The 20,007-nt window shown below is 40.3% G+C and overlaps 1 pseudogene; it reads left to right on the forward strand.

Moving 5' to 3' along the window:
* The first annotated feature begins 380 nt into the window (after positions 1–380).
* On the forward strand, positions 381–1,447 carry LOC103216489 (prohibitin-2 pseudogene; annotated as a pseudogene).
* The last annotated feature ends 18,560 nt before the right edge of the window (positions 1,448–20,007 follow it).

Raw genomic sequence — 20,007 nt, forward strand, 5'->3', positions numbered from 1 at the left:
CCTCATGGTAGTGTCCAGCTGACAAAAGGACAGAAAAAAAAAAAGAAAAAATCCTACCTGCATGAAAATAATTACAAAAATTAGAAGTGCTAGCATCTCCAGATGAGAAGAAACCAGAGCAAGAATTCCAGCACCATGAAAAATCTGAAAGTAGTGATACTATCAAATGATTACAATAGCTCTCCAGCAATGGTCCATAGCCAAAATGGAAACACGGAAATGACAGATAAAGAATGTAAAGCGTGGATTGCAAGGAAGCTCATTGAGATCCAAGGCAAAGTTGAAAATCAATACACCATTCTCCTGCCAGAATTACTGACCTGAACCCTCATGCAAAGGGTACAATCCCTAAACTGGAGTTGGGCAGTGGTGGGCTGGCACTCCCTTCTGACCTTTGGTGCAACAGCCTCAGAATCAGACATGGTCCAGAACTTGAAGGACTTAGAGGAATGGCTGCATACTGACTCCTAGGACATGGTCATGGCACTGACACTGTTGCTAGAGGCTAGCACTGTGGCCTATGGTGTCCACAAATCCATGTTCACCATGGAAGGCAAACACAACCATCTTCTTCAATCATATCAGTGGCATGCAGCAGGACACTATCCTGGACAAAGCCTTCATTTCAGGATCCCCTGGTCTTAGTAACCCATTAACGATGACATTCTGGCCAGACCTTGAAAAATTTCCTTCCTAACAGGCTCAAAAGACCTGCAGGTGGTGAACATATCCCTGTGAGTGGTGTCTCAACCCAACATTCAGGAGTTTCCTAGCATGCACAATCACCTAGGGCTAGACAACAAAGAGTGAGTGTTGCCATCCATTGTCAAAAAAGTGCTCAAGAGTGTGGTAAGTTCAATGCCTCATAGCTGATTACCCAGTGGACCCAGGTATCCCTGTTGACTCATCCCTGGGAGCTGCTAGAGAGGGCCAAGGACTTCAGTCTTGTCTTGGTTGATGTAGCCATCACAGAGATGAGCTTTAGCTGAGAGTATGCAGCTACTGTAGAGGCCAAACAAGTGGTCCAGGAGGAGGCCCAGCAGGCCCAGTTCTTGGTAGAAAAAGCAAAACTAGAACACCAGCAAAAGATTGCCCAGGTCAAGAATGAAGCCGAGGCTGCTTAGATGCTTGGAGAAGCACTGAGCAAGAACCCTGGCTACATCAAAATTAACAAGATTAGGCAGCCCAAAACATCTCTAAGACAATCACATCACAGAATCATGTCTGTTTCACTGATGACAATCTTGTGCCGAACCTACAGGATGAGACTTTCACCTGGGGAAATAATGGCATTCTCATTAAGGGTAAGAAATTAGCCTGGTAACCAAGAATTTTACCCCCAAAGAGAAAGTGAATCTGCTTTTTGAGAAGCCAGTTAGGAACCCAGCACAGCCCCACCCTGCCCCAGTAACATGTGAAAGTTTCTTATACCTGCAGCTGTCCTCCCGACTCCTCCTGAATAAAGAAAGGCTAAACACCAGCCCTTTTCCTGTGGAATTACTTTTCTTCTCCCTTTGTTGGCCAGGGATGTCGTGACAGTATGTGATTCCTCAATGATTTCCTACAGTGTTGGTTCCTCCCTCAAGAATGGGAGGAGATAACTACTCACCTAAAAGTTCTCAATAAATGTTTATTACTTAAATAAAAACAACACAAACAAACTTCTAAAGCAATCCAGGAAATAGATAAACATCTTAAAAGAGAATCAATCAGAGTTTCTGGAATTGGAAAAACTCACTTAAGGAATGTCAAAATACAACTGAAAGCTTTATCAATGGACTGGACCAAGCAGAAGAAAGAATTTCAGAGCTTGAAGACTGGTATTTTTAACCCAATCTAACAAAAATAAAGAAAACCTGATTTTAAAAATGAGCAAAGTCTTTGAGAAATATGGTATTATGTAAAGTGACCAAACCTCTGAATAATTGGCATTCCTGCAAAAGAAAGAGTAAAAGTAAACAACCTAGAAAATGTATTTGAGAAATTAATTTAAGAAAACTTCCCTGATCGAGATCTGCTGGCAAGATGGCTGAATAGGAATAGCTCCAGTCTGCAGCTCCCAGCAAGACTAACACAGAAGGCAGGTGATTTCTGCCTTTCCAACTAAGGTTGCCTGTTCATCTCATTGGGACTGGTTAGGCAGTGGGTGCAGCCCACAGAGGGTGAGCAGAAGCAGGGTGGGGCATTGCCTCAGTGGGAAAGTACAGGGAGCGGGGGGCGGGGGGGGCGGGGGCTCCCTTTCCCAGCCAAGGGAAGCCATGAGGGACTGTGCTATCCAACCCAGATAATATGCTTTTCCTACGGTTTTTGCAATTCGCATACCAGGAGATTCCCTCACATGTCTACATCACCAGGGCTCTGGGTTTCAAGCACAAAACTGGGTGGCTGTTTGGGTAGACACCAAGCTAGGTGCGGGAGGTGGGAGGTTTCTTTTGTACTTCAGTGGCACCTGGAACCCCAGTGAGACAGAACCATTTACTCTCCTGGAAAGGGGGTTGAAGCCAGAAAGCCAAGTGGTCTCACTCAGCAGGTCCCGCTCTCACAGAGCTCAGCAAGCTAGCAACCACTGGCTCGAAATTCTCACTGCCAGCCCAGCAGTCTGAAGTCGACCTAGGATGCTTGAGCTTGGTGGGGGGAGGGGTGTCCGCAATTACTGAGGCTTGAGTAGGCAGTTTTCCCCTGACAGTACTAAAAGGCCTCGAAGTTCAGAATGGGCAGAACGCAACACAGTGCAGCGAAGCAGCTGTGGCCAGACTGCCTCTCTAGATTCCTCTTCACTGGGCAGGACGTCTCTGAAAGAAAGGCAGCAGCCCCAGCCAGGGGCTTATAGATAAAACTCCCACCTCACGGGGACAGAGTACCCGGGGGAGGGGGCAGCTGTGGGTGCAGCTTCAGGGACTTAAACGCTCCTGCCTGCCAGCTCTGAAGAGAGCAGTGGATCCTGACAAGGAGGGTACTACCAGGACAGCACTCTAGCTCTGCTGAAGAACAGACTGCCTCCTCAAGTGGGTCCCTGACCCCTGTGCCTCCTAGCTGGGAGAGACCTCCTGAAAGGGTTTGACAGAAACCTCATACAGGAGAACTCTGGCTGGCATCAGGCTGGTGCCCCTCTGGGACGAAGCTTCTAGAGGAAAACAGGCAGCAATCTTTGCTGTTCTGCAGCCTCCACTAGTACCCAAGCAAACAGGGTCTGGAGTGGACCTCCAGCAAACTACAGCAGACCTGCAGAAGAGGTGCCTGACTGTTAGAAGAAAAACTAACGCAGAAAGCAATAACATCAATAAAAAGGACCCACACGCAGAAACCCCATCCAAAGGTCATCAACCTCAAAGATCAGAGGTAGATAAATCCACTAATATGAGGGAAAAACCAGTACAAAAAGGCTGAAAATTCCAAAAAACAGAAGGCATCTTCTCCAAATGATCACCAACTCCACTCTGGCAAGGGCATAAAAATGGAAAGAGAATGAGTTTGATGAATTGACAGAAGTGGAGGTGGGTATAACAAACTCCTCTGAGCTAAATGAGCATGTTCTAACCCAATGCAAGGAAGCTAAGAACCTTGACAAAAGGTTACAGGAACTGCTAACTGGAACAACCCATTTAGAGAAGAACATAAATGACTTGATGGAGCTGAAAAACACAGCACGATAACTTTGTGAAGCAAACACAAGTATCAATAGCTGAATCAATCAAGTGGAAGAAAGGATACCAGAGATTAAAGATCAACTTACTGAAATGAAGCAGGAAGATAAGATTAGAGAAAAAAGATGGAAAAGGAACGAACAAAGCCTCCAAGAAATAGAGGACTTTCCTTGCAAAAATACCAAACCTACAATTGATTGAGGTCCCTGAAAGTGACGGGGAGAATGGAACCAAGTTGGAAAACACGCTTTAGGATATATCCAGGAGAACTTCCCCAGCCTAGCAAGACAGGCCAACATTCAAATTCAGGAAATACAGAGAACACCACTAAGACACTCCTTGAGAAGAGCAATCCCAAGACACACAATTGTCAGAATCTCCAAGGTCAAAATGAAGAAAAAAAATGTTAAGGGCAGTCAGAGAGAAACATCATGTTACCTACAAAGGGAAGCCCATCAGACTAACAGCGGATCTCTCTGCAGAAACCCTGCAAGCCAGAAGACAGTGGAGGCCAATATTCAACTTTTTTTTTTTTTAATTACTTTTTTATACTTTAAGTTCTGGAATACACGTGTAGAACATGCAGCTTTGTTACATAGGTATACACATGCCATGGTGGTTTGCTGCACCCATCAACCTGTCATCAACATTAGGTATTTCTCCTAATGCTGTCCCTCCCCTTGTCCCCCACCCCCTGACAGACCCCAGTGGGTGATGTTCCCCTCCCTGTGCCCATATGTTCTCATTGTTCAACTCCCACTTATGAGTGAGAACATGCAGTGTTTGGTTTTCTGTTCTTGTGTTAGTTTGCTGAGAATGATGGTTTCCAGCTGCATCCCTGTCCCTGCAAAGGACATGAATTCATCATTTTTTACGGCTGCATAGTATTCAGTGGTGTATACATGCCACATTTTCTTTATCCAGTCTATCATTAATGGACATTTGGGTTGATTCCAAGTCTTTGCTATTGTGAATAGTGCTGCAGTAAACATACGTGTTCGTGTGTCTTTATAGCAGAATAATTTCTAATCCTTTGAGTATATACCCAATAATGGGATTGATGGGTCAAATGGTATTTCTAGTTCTAGATCCTTGAGGAATCGCCATACTGTCTTCCACAATGGTTGACCTAATTTACACTCCCACCAAGTGTAAAAGTGTTCCTATTTTTCCACATCCTCCAGCATCTGTTGTATCCTGACTTTTTAATGATCACCATTCTAACTGGTGTGAGATGGTATTATGGTTTTGATTTGCATTTCTCTAATGACCAATGATGATAAGCTTTTTCTCGTATGTTTGTTGGTCGCGTAAACGTCTTTTTTTTTTTTTTTTTTTTTTTTGAGAAGTGTCTGTTCATATCCTTCACCCACCTTTTGATGAAGTTGTTTGTTTCTTTTTGGTAAATTTTAGTTCCTTGTAGATTCTGGATATTAGCACTTTGTCAGATAGATAAATTGCAAAATTTTTCTCCCATTCTGTAGGTTGCCTGTTCATTCTGATGATCAGGGCACTTTTTGAACTTTATATACATTTATGTCTAAATAGAAAAGGGAAAAAACACAATAATGTTTGATATTAAGGAACATACAACAATGAATCTTGTGATAATAGTTGGTTTATTTACAGTAAGAATATTCATAAACATATTTGCTTTATGAAAATCTCTTGGGGAGACTGAGGTGGGCAGATCACCTGAGGTTGGGAGTTCTAGACCAGCCTGATCAACATGGAGAAACCAGGTGTCTACTAAAAATACGAAATTAGCCAGGCATAGCAGCACATGCCTGTAATCCCAGCTACTTGGGAGGCTGAGGCAGGAGCACTGCTTGAACCCAGGAGGCAGAGGTTGCAGTGAGCCAAGATCGTGCAATTGCACTCCAGCCTGGGCAACAAGAGCAAAACTCAATCTCAAAAAAAAAAAAAAAAAAAAAAACTTCTCTCCAGTTTTACTGTGATCCATGCTTTGGTTTCCTCTGAACATATATTGTATTTTTATTTAGTAACTAGAACTTTTATTTCCGTCTTCACTTTGGTTTAATTTCCCTCTTCACTTTGACTGCCAGGCAGCCATAAGTCCGATATGCAGTCAATCCAAGTATCTGTGTAGTATTTTTCATGTATATTTTAAGCTAATGTCAATCTTACCACAGGCTTTAGTTCATTTATTTCCAACCTTACATATCCCCTCCATCAATTTCCTCACTTATTATTTTTGACAATCAAAACTGCAGACACCAAGACTTGTAGACTTGGCTTCAGATGATGCAATTAATAACCTCTTAAATATTTTTAAAAACTATAATTATTTTTTACTTCTTCCATGGAGTCTATTGAGTTTGTTTCCATAGATAATTATTCTTTTGTTTAATGTTGGTGCTTCTCATTTCTGATTGTAGCTTTCCTAGATGTTTGGTGATTCCTAATTGTTGTCTGATCTCTTCCAGAACAGTTCTCTTTTGCACATTTGTCCTTCGTGTGTGTGTGTGTGTGTGTGTGTGTGTCTGTGTATAAGGCTGAATATGTAAAGTGGAGGGGTGGGGAGCAGCTAGATCTGACTCCATCTGATTTCTAATCTTCAGAAATTATTTCATTTTCAATCCACTACTGGAAGTTCTTTTATTAGACAGCATCACTGTTGAAATTTTTTGAAAAACATTTTCCTTCAGTTTTTATTTCATGGAATTTAGGATGAGAAGGAAAGTAGGCTCATGGGCTCAGCCTGCCATCTTCAGATCACTTGAGGGTATAAAAAGAGCTCAGTAACAGGGGAGAAATATGAGCTGACAGCTATGAAAATAAGCCCAGCGGAGTCACTAGAATTCAATGGCCAAGCTCTAGGGTTATATACTGCAGAATCAGAAAAGCAAGGAGGCTTCTAGCTGCCATCTTTTATTCTTGCATATGTGCACCTAATCCCAGCTGTTCGGCTCGAAACTCCTGAGCGACGGCCCTAGAGCTCCTCTCAGTCTCTTTTCATTCCAATAGGATGAAAGAGATTATCATGAACTGGTAGAAACTTGCCAAACTAGAATCATAAGTGTGCAACAGTGAAAAAATAATTGCTACCAGAAAGAAAATAGTTCATAGAACATCTATAGCAAATAATTAAAAGTTTGGTTCTCCTTAAAGAAGTTAGAGGTCAACAATATTTCTGGTATCAAAGAGGGGAATATGTGTACAAACCAAAGAATGGTGATGTACTTTAACAGTGCTCTAGGTCAGGCATCTCTAGCAGTGAACACTACTATTACAGGCCATGCTGAGACAAAGCAGCTGAGACAAATGCTGCCCAGCATCTTAAACCAGCTTGGTACAGACAATCTGACTAGTTAAGGGAGACTGACAAGTTATTCTGTTCAAATAATCCAGGGCATGGAAAAGCATTTGCTACTGGAGATGATAATGAGGATGAAGTCCCAGATCTTGGGGAGGATTTTGATGAGGTTTCCAAGAATAAGGCAAAATGAGTCAACTTTTGAAGAAGATAAAACTTGAAGAAGTTACTGGCACCTGCTATTTTATATTATCACTGCTTTTTAAATTTTTCACTTATGTGTCTGATAAAATCTAGATTTTTAGTATTTTTAAGCCTAAGCCTCTTGGACACTGCAGCTCTTTCCAGGTTTTGCTTATACATTATTCATTTTTTGCAGCTAATTAAACTGAATAGATGGTAATAAAATTTGAACCAAAGGTTTAAAAAGTTTTCTGACTGGGCACGATGGCTCATGCCTATTATCCCAGCACTTTGGAAGGCCAAGGCAGGGGGATCACTTGAGCCCAGGAATTCAGGACCAGCCTGGGAAACACTGCAAGACTCTGTCTCTACAAAAAAAAAAAAAAAAAAAAAAGGTAATTAGAAGCTGGACATGGTGGCAGGTGCCTCTAGTCCCAGCTACTTAGGAGACTGAGATGAGAGGATCATTTGAGCCCAGGGGGTGAAGACTGCACTAAGCCATGATCACACCACTGTACTCCAGCCTGGGCGATAGAGCAAGACCCTGTTTCAAAAATAAATAAATAAATAAATAAATAAATAAATAAATAAATAAATAAAATAAAACAAAATAGAAAGTTCTCTGCCTCATTAAAAAACATTGAAATGCAAAGTCCTGGGTAGCAGGTGAAGTTGGCAAGCAATACAAGCTCCTTGTCTGGAAATAGATTTGATAACCTGTATCTGTCTCCTGTCACTGTAGTGCAGGTTATGGAGGGGCCAGTCATTTGTAAACAACCAGAGATGTGGCAGACAAGAGCCACCTCATCCTGTCGCCCCCTTCAGACTTCAGAAAACTTTATATCTGTCACCTACCATCTTCCTCCCACTGATTGGGAGTCTCTGATTAGCTATGCTCTCTATTGCTGATGTCAAGTATAAACCTCTTTGAGGGCAAACAGACAGCCATTTGGTGACTGAGTTCCACATGGGGGAAAATTAATGCTTGTTTTTACTTTTTCAGGCTGAGGATGAAAAGCTTTGCCAGTTATTTCTGGCAATGGCATGGGGGTAGCATTAAGGAAGGATTTGTCAGTATTCTTGATGAAGACATTTTTGAAGAGAAGGACTAGGAATTTGAGAGCTTTAGTTCTAGTCAAAATAAAAATTGTGTGATAAACAATATTTATATCTTAGTGAACTAAGAATGATTTAAGAAAATATTCTACGTCCTTTTTATTTTATTTATATGTTAGAGTGCAGGTGCGCAATCTGGCTCACTGCAATCTCCACCTCCTGGGTTCAAGCGATTCTCCTTCCTTAGCCTCCCAAGCAGCTGAGACTACAGGTGCATGTCACCATGCCCAGCTAATTTTTGAATTTTTAGTAGAGACAGGGTTTCACCATGTTGGCCAGCATGGTTTCGATCTGCAGACCTCATGATTCACCCGCCTCAGCTTCCCAAAGAGCTGGGATTATAGGCGTGAGTCACCACGTCCAGCCTCTATGTACTTTTTTTTTAAATTTTACTTAAGTTCTGGGGTATATGTGCAGAATGTGCAGGTTTATTACACAGGTATACATGTGCCATGGTGGTTTGCTGTACCCATCAACCTGTCAACTGCATTAGGTATTTCTCCAAATGCTATCTCTCCCCTATCCCCCACCCTGGACAGACCCCAGTGTGTGATGTTCCCCACTCTATGTCCATGTGTTCTCATTGTTCAGCTCCCACTTATGAGTGAGGACAGGCGGTGTTTGGTTTTCTGTTCTTGTGATAGTTTGCTGAGAATGACGGTTTCCAGTTGCATCCATGTCCCTACAAACGGCATGAACTCATCCTTTTTTATGGCTGCTTTAAATGTGTCCCAGAGATTCTGGTATGTTGAGTCCTCATTCTCATTGGTTTCAAAGAGCATCTTTATCTCTGCATTCATTTCCTTATTTACCCAGTGGTGATTCAGGAGCAGGTTGTTAAGTTTCCATGTAGTTGTGCGGTTTTGAGTGAGTTTCTTAATCCTGAGTTCTACTTTGATTGTCCTGTGGTCTGAGAGACCGTTTATTATTATTTCTGTTCCTTTGCATTTGCTGAGCAGTGTTTTACTACAAATTATATGGTCAATTTTAGAATAAGTGTGATGAGGTGCTGAGAAGAATCTATTGAGAAGAATCTATTGATTTGGGGCGGAGAGTTCTGTAGATGTCTATTAGGTCCACCTTTTCCAGAGCTGAGTTCAAGTCCTGAATATTCTTGTTAATTTTCTGTCTTGTCGATCTGTCTAATATTGACAGTGGGATGTTAAAGTATCCCACTATTATTGTGTGGGAGTCTAAGTCTCTTTGTAGGTCTCTAAGAACTTGCTTTATGAATCTGGGTACTCCTGTATTGGGTGCATATATATTTAGGATAGTTAGCTCTTCTTGCTGCATTGATCCTTTTACCATTATGTAATGGCCTTCTTTGTATCTTTTGATCTTTGTTGGTTTAAAGTCTGTTTTATCAGAGATTAGGATCGCAACTCCTGCTTTTTTTTATTTCCATTTGCTTGGTTAATATTCCTCCATCCCTTTATTTTGAGCCTATGTGTGTCTTTGCACATGAGATGGGTCTCCTGAATCGGCACACTGATGGGTCTTGACTCTATCCAATTTGCCAGTCTGTGTCTTTTAATTGGGGCATTTAGCCCTTTTACATTTAAGGCTAATATTGTTATGTGTGAATTTAATCCTGCCATTGTGATGTTAGCTGGTTGTTTTGCCCGTTAGTTGATGCAGTTTCTTCATAGAGTCAGTGTTCTTTACAATTTGGTACGTTTTTGCAGTGGCTGGTACCAGTTGTTCCTTTCCACATTTCGTGCTTCCTTCAGGAGCTCTTGTAAGGCAGGCGTGGTGGTGACAAAAATCTCTCAGCATTTGCTTGTCTGTAAAGGATTTTATTTCTCCTTTGCTTATGAAGCTTAGTTTGGCTGGATATGAAATTCTGGGTTGAAAATTATTTTCTTTCAGAATGTTGAATATTGGCCCCCACTCTCTTCTGGCTTGTAGGGTTTCTGCTGAGAGATCAGCTGTTAGTCTGATGGGCTTCCCTTTGTGGTAACCTAACTTTTCTCTCTGGCTTCCCTTAACATTTTTTCCTTCATTTCAACCTTGGTGAATCTGATGATTGTGTGTTTTGGGTTGTTCTTCTCGAGGAGTATCTTTGTGGTGTTCTCTGTATTTCCTGAATTTGAATATTGGCCTGTCTTGCTAGGTTGAGGAAGTTCTCCTGGATGATATCCTGAAGAGTGTTTTCCAGCTTGGTTCCATTCTCCCCATCAATTTCAGGTACCCCAATCAAACATACGTTTGGTATTTTCACAAGAAAATTCCCCTATTTCTTGGAGGCTTTGTTCGCTCCTTTTTACTCTTTTGCTCTAATGTTATCTTCTCACTTTATTTCACTGAGTTGATCTTCAATCACTGATTTCCTTTTTTCCACTTGATCTATTCGGCTATTGATACTTGTGTATGCTTCACAAAGTTCTCGTGCTGTGTTTTTCAGATCCATCAGGTCATTTATGTTCTTCTCTAAACGGGTTAGTCCAGTTAGCAATTTGTACCACCTTTTTACAAGATTCTTAGCTTCCTTGCATTGGGTTAGAACATGCTCCTTTAGCTCAGAGTTTATTATTATGCATCTTCTGAAGCCTACTTCTGTCAATTCATGAAACTCATTCTCCATCCAATTTTTTTCCCTTTCTGGCAAGGAGTTGTGATCCTTTGGAAGAGAAGAGGCTTCCTGGCTTTTGCAATTTTCAGACTGTTTGCACTGGTTGGCTACTCCCCATCTTTATGGATTTATCTACCTTTGGTCTTTGATGTTGATGACCTTTGGATGTGGTCTTTGAATGGATGTGCTATTCCTTTCTACAGTCAGGCACCTCTGCTACAGGTCTGCTGGAGTTTGCTGGAGGTCCACTCTAGACCCTGTTTGAACAGGCTACCTCAGTTGGAAATGCAGAAATCACCTGCCTTCTGCGTTGATCTTGCTGGGAGCTGCAGACCAGAGCTGTTTCTATTTGGCCATCTTGATCCAGATGTCCTCTATGTACTTTTAATGGCAAAACACTCTATTACTTTTAATGGCCAAAACAGCAATTACTTTTGCACCAACCTACCATATCCTAGTTCATAATCCTTGGCATATATTGAATACTTAATAACTGTTAGCTGTAATTATTTCTTTTATTATGTGCTTGGTTATCTATTTTGAATATTACAATGGATTTCTGTCATACCTCTAAATGCATGGAGTGTTCTGGGGTACAGATTTAAAAAGAAATTGTTTCTATATTATAGTCTTTTTATAGACTGTAGTGAGGTGGCAGTGATTTTATAAAATACTAAATAGCTGCAGCTACCCTGGAAATTTTAGGCTAGAAATAAAATTATTTCTTTCAAATGCTTCTTAGCTCCAAATTCTGTGAGGAAGATTTAAAGGGGAGACGATTCTGAAGCCATACACTTAGTCATCCATGGACATAATATGATTTCCCTACCAAGCCCTTTGCAACTTCAGAGGTTTCCATGCTTGTTAGAAAGCAATTCCATTCTGGTAAATGGAAGTTAATGAGTTTGAAAACATCTTCCAGCAAGAGAGCAGACAGGAACCATCCCCTGACAGCTTCTAGAGAAATTTGAATTTTGTCAATTTGCTGACACAATGAAGATTGATGATGTTTTGTTTATATTTTTTAAGGCCTTGCCACAAAACTTCTGCTTTTTTTAAATTCTTCACACCCCTCCATTTCTATTCACTTGATGTTAACAAGGATCAAGGCGCTAAGTAAAAAAGATCACTTTTTAAATCAAAACTACTTCCTCAAATGCCTAAAATCAGATACATTACCTGATTAATTGTTTTGGTGGTTCCCAAGGCACAATTAAAGCCTATTCTGGCAAATTTCAAAGAAAATCTTCCTTATTTTATCTAAAATGTCTTTGAAATTATATTTTCACTGTCATTATTATAGTTATTCCTTGTAGAAATGTATAACGGATTTTTTTAAAGACAAGGGCAGACATATGGAGGCTATGTAATTAGCCCTAGTAGTTGATGTAGAATTTTTTCTTTATTTCTTCAAGCTTCATACTAATCTTCTCTGTTTACCTGGGCCTGCTAATTTGCACATGTCTGCATCAAGCCCTCCAAGATAGAAACAGCAGAGTCCAGGATCCTGGGAATATGAAGGATGCTTTCCTAAGAGAAGGGAAAGCCTATAAGGACATTTCTTTAAATCCACACCAAGCCAAAGACCAAGAATACTGGTTTCTTAACATTTCTGAGACTCCAATACAAGATCTCAATCTCATCAGTTACTGTATTCATTCTTGACACAAATAGCTCACATGATTAAGCCAAAGGCTGACCATCTCTGGCTGAATCAGGAGCACAGGTTGTAAGGAATGGGGGAATCCAGGCCAATTATTATATGTGATCTCTCTCAGGGATGCTTTCTGGGAAGGCATTTTTTGTCCCAGCTGGCTTCCAGGCTTCACCTGCAGGTCTGTTGGAGTTTGCTGGAGGTCCACTCCAGACCCTGTTTGCTTGGGTATCAGCAGCAGGGCCTGCAGAACAGCAAATATTGCTGCCTGATCCTTCCTCTGGAAGCTTTGTTTCAGAGGTGCACCCGCCTTTATGAGGTGTCTGTCAGCCCCTCCTGGGAGGTGTCTCCCAGTTAGGCTACACGGGGGTCAGGGACCCACTTGAGGAGTCAGTCTGTCTGTTCTCAGAGCTCAGACACCATGCTGGGAGAACCACTGCTCTCTTCAGAGCTGTCAGACAGGGACAATTAAGTCTGAAGAAATTTCTGCTGCCTTTTGTTCAGCTATGCCTGCCAAAGCAGGGCGGGGTGTTGCCTCACCTGGGAAGCACAAGACGTCAGGGGATTTCCCTTTCCTAGCCAAATCCATGACAGACTGTACCTGGAAAAATGGGACACTCCCGCCCAAATACTGTGCTTTTCCCAAGGTCTTAGCAACTGGCAGACAAGGAGATTCTCTCCTGTGCCTGGCTTGGCGGGTCCCACACCCACGGAGCCTTGCTTGCTGCTAGCGCAGCAGTCTGAGACTGAACTGCAATGCAGCAGCCTGGCTGGGGGAGGGGCCTCTGCCATTGCTGAGGCTTGAGTAGGTAAACAAAGCAGCTGGGAAGCTTGAACTGGGTGGAGCCCAATGCAGCTCAGCAAGGCATCTGCTTCTATAGACTCCACCTCTGTGGGCAGGCCATTGCTGAACAAAAGGCAGCAGACAGCTTCTGCAGACTTAAAGGTCCCTGCCTGACAGCCCTAAAGAGAGCAGTGGTTCTCCCATCATGGTGTTTGAGCTCTGAGAACGGACAAACTGACTCCTCAAGTGGGTTCCTGACCCCCGTGTAGCCTAACTGGGAGACATCTCCCAGTAGGGGCCGACAGACACCTCATAAAGGTGGGTGCCCCTCTGAAACAAAGCTTCCAGAGGAGATATCAGGCAGCAATATTTGCTGTTCTGCAGGCTCTGCTGCTGATACCCAAGCAAACAGGGTCTGGAGTGGACCTCCAGCAAACTCCAACAGACCTTAGGTGAGGGACCTGTTAGGTGAGGGACCTGACTGTTAGAAGGAAAACTAACAGGGGTCCATTCCAAGATGGCCAAATAGGAACAGCTCTGGTCTGCAGCTCCCAGGATGATTGACACAGAATACCGGTGATTTCTGCATTTCCAACTGAGGTACCTGGTTCATCTCCTTGGGACTGGTCAGAAAGTGGTTGCAGCCCATGGAGGGCGAGTTGAAGCAGGGTGGGGTATCGCCTCACCCAGGAAGAGCAAGGGGTCAGGAGATTTCCCTTTCCTAGACAAGGGAAGCCATGACAGACTGTACCAGGAAAATCCGGACACTGCTACCTAAACACTGTGCTCTTCCAATAGTCTTAGCAAACGGCACACCAGGAGATTATATCCCATGCCTGGCTCAGTGGGTACTACACCCACAGAGGCTTGCTCACTGCTAGTCCGAGATCAAACTGTGAGGCGGCAAGCCAGGCTGGGGGAGGGACATCTTCCATTGCTAAGGCTTCAGTAGGTAAACAAAGCAGCCAGGAAACTCGAACTGTGTGGAGCCCACCACATTTCAATAAGACCCGCCTGCCTCTGTAGACTCCACCTCTGGGGGCAGGGCACAGCTGAACAAAAGGCAGCAGAAACTTCTACAGATTTAAACGTCCCTGTCTGACAGCTGTGAAGACAGCAGTGGTTATCCCAGCATGGTGTTTGAATTCTGAGAACAGACAGACTGCCCCCTCAAGTGGGTCCCTGAACCCCATGTACCCTAACTTGGAGACACCTCCCAGTAGGGGCTGACTGACACCTCATACAGCCAGGTGCCCCTCTGAGACGAAGCTTCCAGAGAAAGGATCAGGAAGCAATATTTGCTGTTCTACAATATTTGTTGTTCTATAGCCTCCATTGGTGATACCCAGGCAAACAGGGTCTGGAGTGGACCTCCAGCAAACTCCGACAGACCTGCAGCTGAGGGATCTGACTGTTAGAAGGAAAACTAACAAACAGAAAGGAATAGCAGAAACCCTACAAGCCAGAAGAGAGTGGGGGCCAATATTCAACATATTCAAAAATATTCTTTTTCTGGGTTGAAAAAGAATTTTCAACCCAGAATTTCATATCCAGCCAAACTAAGCTTCATAAGTGAAAGAGAAATAAAATCCTTTAAGGACAAGCAAATGCTGAGAGATTTTGTCACCACCAGGCCTGCCTTACAAGAGCTCCTGAAGGAAGCACTAAACATGGAAAGAATCAACTGGTACCAGCCACTGCAAAAACATGCCAAATTGTAAAGACCATAGATGCTAGGATGAAACTGCATCAATTAACAGTCAAATAACCAGCTAACATCATAATGACAGGATCAAATTCATACATAACAATATTTACCTTAAGTGTAAATGGAATAAATGGCCCCGTTAAAAGACACAGACTGGCAAACTGGATAAAGTCAAGACCCATCAGTGTGCTATATTCAGGAGACCCATCTCACATGCACAGACATTCATAGGCTCAAAATAAAGGGATGGAGGAAGATCTACCAAGCAAATGGAAAGCAAGAAAAAGCAGGGGTTGCAATCCTAGTCTCTGATAAAACAGACTTTAAAACAACAAAAATCAAAAGAGACAAAGAAGGCCATTACATAATGGTAAAGGGATCAATTCAGCAAGAACAGGTAACTATCCTAAATATATATGTACCCAATACAGGAGCACCCAGATTCATAAAGCAAGTCCTTAGAGACCTACAAAGAGGCTTAGATTCCCACACAATAATAATGGGAAACTTTAACATCCCACTGTCACTATTAGACATATCAATGAGACAGAATATTAACAAGGATATCCAGGACTTGAACTCAGCTCTGCACCAAGCAGACCTAATAATCTACAGAACTCTCCATGATAAATCAATAGAATATACATTTTTATCAGGACCACGTCACACTGATTCTAAAATTGACCACGTAATTGGAAGTAAATCACTCCTCAGCAAATGCAAGAGAGCAGAAATCACAACAAACTGTCTCTCAGACCACAGTGCAATCTAATAAGAACTCAAGATTTAGAAACTCACTCAAAACTGCACAACTACATGGAAACTGGACAACCTGCTCCTGAATGACTACTGGGTAAATAACTAAATGAAGACAGAAGTAAAGATGTTCTTCAACACCAATGACAATGAAGACTCAACATACCAGAATCTCTGGGACACATTTAAAGAAGTGTGTAGAGGGAATTCTATTGCACTAAATCCCCACAAGAGAAAGCAGGAAAGATCTAAAATCGACACCCTAACAACATGATTTAGAAAACTTGAGAAGCAAGAGTAAACAAATTCAAAAGGTAGCAGAAGGCAAGAAATAACTAAGATCAGAGCACAACTGAAGGAAATACAGACACAAAAAACCTTTCAAAAAATCAGTGAATCCAGGAGCTGTTTTATTGAAAAGATCAACAAAGTTAATAGACCGCTAGCAAGACTAATAAAGAAGAAAAAAGAGAAGAGTCAAATAGATGCAATAAGAAATGATAAAGGGGATATCACCACTGATCCCACAGAAATACAAACTACCATCAGAGAATACTATAAACCAAACACTGCATGTTTTCACTCATAGGTGGGAATTGAAAAATGAGAACACTTGGACACAGGGCGGGGAACATCACACAATGGGGCCTGACGTGAGGTGGGGGCATGGGGGAGGTATAGCATTAGGAAAAATACCTAATGTAAATGACGACTTGATGGGTGCAGCAAACCAACATGGCACGTGTATACCTATGTATCAAATCTGCACCTTGTGCACATGTACCATAGAACATAAAGTATTATAATAATAATAATAATGTGTGATATTTGTGTTTTTGTGTCTGGCTTGTTTTACTTAACATAATGATCTCCAGTTCCATTTATGTAGCTGCAAAAGACAGGATTTTTTATGGCTGTGTAATATTCCATTGTGTATCTATACCATAATTTCTTTATCCATTCATTTGTTGATGGACGCTTAGGTTAATTCCATATATTGGCTATTGTGGATAGTGCTGCAATAAATATGGGGGTGCAGATATCTCTTCAACATATTTTCTTTCTTTTATATATATACCCAGGGGTGAATTCCTGGATCACATGATAGTTCTATTTTTAGTTTACTGAAGAACCTCCCAACTGTTCTCCATAGTGTCTGCACTAATTTATATTCCCACCTACAATTTGTAAGATCTCCCCTTTTCTCACCTTCCTCACCAGCATTGTTATTTTTTGTCTTTTTTATAAAAACCATTTTAATCAGTGTGAGATGATATCTCATTGTGGTTTTAATTTGTATTTCCCTGATGGTTAGTGATGTTGAGCATTTTTTTCATAGCAGTTGGCCATTTGTATGTCTTCTTGAAAAAAAAAGTCTATTCAGGTCTTTTGCCCATTTTTAACAGGATTTTTTTTATAATTTCATATTTTTAATTTTTGTACATACATACTTTGTGTATATACTTATGGGGTATGTGAGATATTTTGACACAGGCATGCAATGTGTAATAATCACATCATGGAGAATGAAGTATCCATCCTTTCAAGCATTTATCATTTGTATTACAAATAATCCAATTATATTCTTTTAGTTATTTTTAAATGTACAATTAAATTATTATTGACTATAGTCACCCTTTTGTGCCATCAAGTAGTAGGTCTTATTTATTGTTTCTAACTATTTATTTGTACCCATAAACCAACCCCACCTCCTCCTCACAAACCCCCCACTACCCTTTCCAGCCTCTGGTAACTATCCTTTTACTCTCTAGTTCCATTAGTTCAATTGTTTTGATTTTTAGATCCCACAAATAAGTGAGAACATGTGATGTTTGTCTTTCTGTGCCTGGCTTATTTCACTTAACATAATAATCTCCAGTTCCATCCATGTTGTTGTAAATGAGAGGATCTCATTATTTTTTATGACTGAATAGTACTCCCTTGTGTATATATGCCACATCTTTCTTATCCATTCATCTGTTGATGGACACTTCAGTTGTTTCTAAATCTTGACTATTGTGAACTGTGCTGCAGCAAACATAGGAGTGAAGATATTTCTTTGATATACTTATTGCCTTTCCTTTGGATATATATATGCAATGATGGGATTGCTGGATCATATAGTAGCTCAATTTTTAGTTTTTGAGGAACTGTTCTCTGTGGTGGTTGTACTAATTTACATTCCCACCAATAGTGTACAAGGGTTCTCTTTTCTCCACATCTTCATCAGTATTTGCTATTGTCTGTTTTTTTGATATAAACCATTTTAACTGTGGTGAGATGATATCTCATTGTAGTTTTGATTTGCATTTCTCTGATGATCAGTGATGTTGAGCACCTTTTCATATGCCTGTGTGCCTATTGTATGTCTTCTTTTGAGAAATGTCTATTCAAATATTTTGCCTATATTTTGATCAAATTATTAGATTTTTTTAAATACAGTTGTTTGAGGTCCTTATATATTCTGGTTATTAATTCTTTATCAGATGGGTAGTTAGCAAATATTTTCTCCCATTCTGTGGGTTGTCTTTTCACTTTGCTATTTGTTTCTTTTACTTTACAGAAGATTTTTAACGTGATGTGATCCCCTTTGTTGACTTTTGCTTTGGTTGCTTGTACTTGTGGGGTATTCAAGAAATTTTTGCCCAGAGCAACGTCCTGAAGATTTTCCCCAATGTTTTCTTGTAGTAGTTTCATAGTTTGAGTTCTAATATTTAAGTATTTAATCCATTTTGATTTGATTTTTTTGTATATGCCAACTTTGTATATGGTCATTTGATTTTTTTGTATGGGTTTTTTGTATATCATGAGAGACTGGGGTATAGTTTCATTCTTCTCCATATGGATATCCAGTTTTTCCAGCATCGTTTATTGAGGAGACTGCATTTTCCTCAGTGTATATTCTTGGCATCTTTGTTGAAAATGAGTTCACTGTAGGTGTATGAGTTTGTTTCTGGGTTCTCTATTCTGTTCCATTGGCCTATTTATCTATTTTTATGCCACTACCATGCTGCTTTGGTTACATAGCTCTATGGTATAATAAAGTCAGGTAATGTCATTCCTCCAGTTTCGTTCTTTATGCTCAGGATAGTTTTGGCTATTCTGGGTCTTTGGAGTTCCATAAAAATTTTAGGATTTTTTTTCTATTTATCTAAAGAATGTCATTGGAATTTTGACAGGGATTGCATTGAACTTGTAAACCACTTTGAGTAGTATTGATATTTTATAATATTAAATCTTCTAATCCACTTTGGGTAGTATTGACATTTTAATAATATTGAATCTTCTAATCTATAAGCATGTAGTATCTTTCTACTTTTTGTGTATCCTCTTCAATTTCTTTCATGGTATTTTATAGTTTTCCTTGTAGAGATCTTTTACTACTTTCGTTCAATTTATTCTGAGGTATTTTATATTTTTGTAGCTACTGTAAATGGTGTTGCTTTCTTGATTTCTTTTTCAGATTCTCCACTATTGGTGTATATAAATGCTACTAACTTTTGTGTGTTTATCTGGTATCCTGCAACTTTGGAACAAGTCCAATTATCCTTGTTCGCAGAAGACATAATCTTATATTTAGAAAAACCTAAAGACTCAACCAAAATCTGTTAGAATATATATTTCTTTTTATTCATTTTTAAACAAATAAGCCTTGGCTTGTATCTTGCGTTATTCAGTTTTGCTTCATAAAAGGTTTGCTTCATAAAAGCAAAATTATGTGAGATTTTTCATGTTTTGCCAACATGAAATATGAAAGATAGTATTTAGTATAGTTTTAAATTGCGTTTTTCTCATATGTGAGACTGAACATCTTTTCAAGTATATAAAATCTATCTCTATTTCATGTTCTGCAACTGTTTTCCAATCTTTCCCCAAATTTTTGCTAGACTCTTGGTATTTTTTTCTTACTGATTTGTAGGGTTCTTTATATACTAGGAAAATTAACCCTTGCTGATATAGACATTTAGAGGGCCTATTCCACATCAAGATTTTATATGGGGGTTGCAGGCATGTATAGGCATGTTGTTTAAATACATACCTACATAGTCTCCCATTTCTTCTAGTAATTTCATGGCTTTAATTTTAAAATATTAACTAAATTAATTATTAACTAAATTAAATATTTAAATATTTGGCTCATTTAGAATATATTCTGACATGAGACATAAACCCAGGTTTATTTTCCTCCAGATAAAAACCCAGAAGTTTTAACCTAAATTCACTTTTTAAAAAAATGCTCTCTTAACACTTAATTATTCTTTGACAAAATATTATGAGTGTTTCCAGTTCTTATAAATCTTTCTCCCCAAAAT

This window comes from Chlorocebus sabaeus, chromosome 9, assembly GCF_047675955.1.
Source record: "Chlorocebus sabaeus isolate Y175 chromosome 9, mChlSab1.0.hap1, whole genome shotgun sequence".
Taxonomy (NCBI): Eukaryota; Metazoa; Chordata; class Mammalia; order Primates; family Cercopithecidae; genus Chlorocebus; species Chlorocebus sabaeus.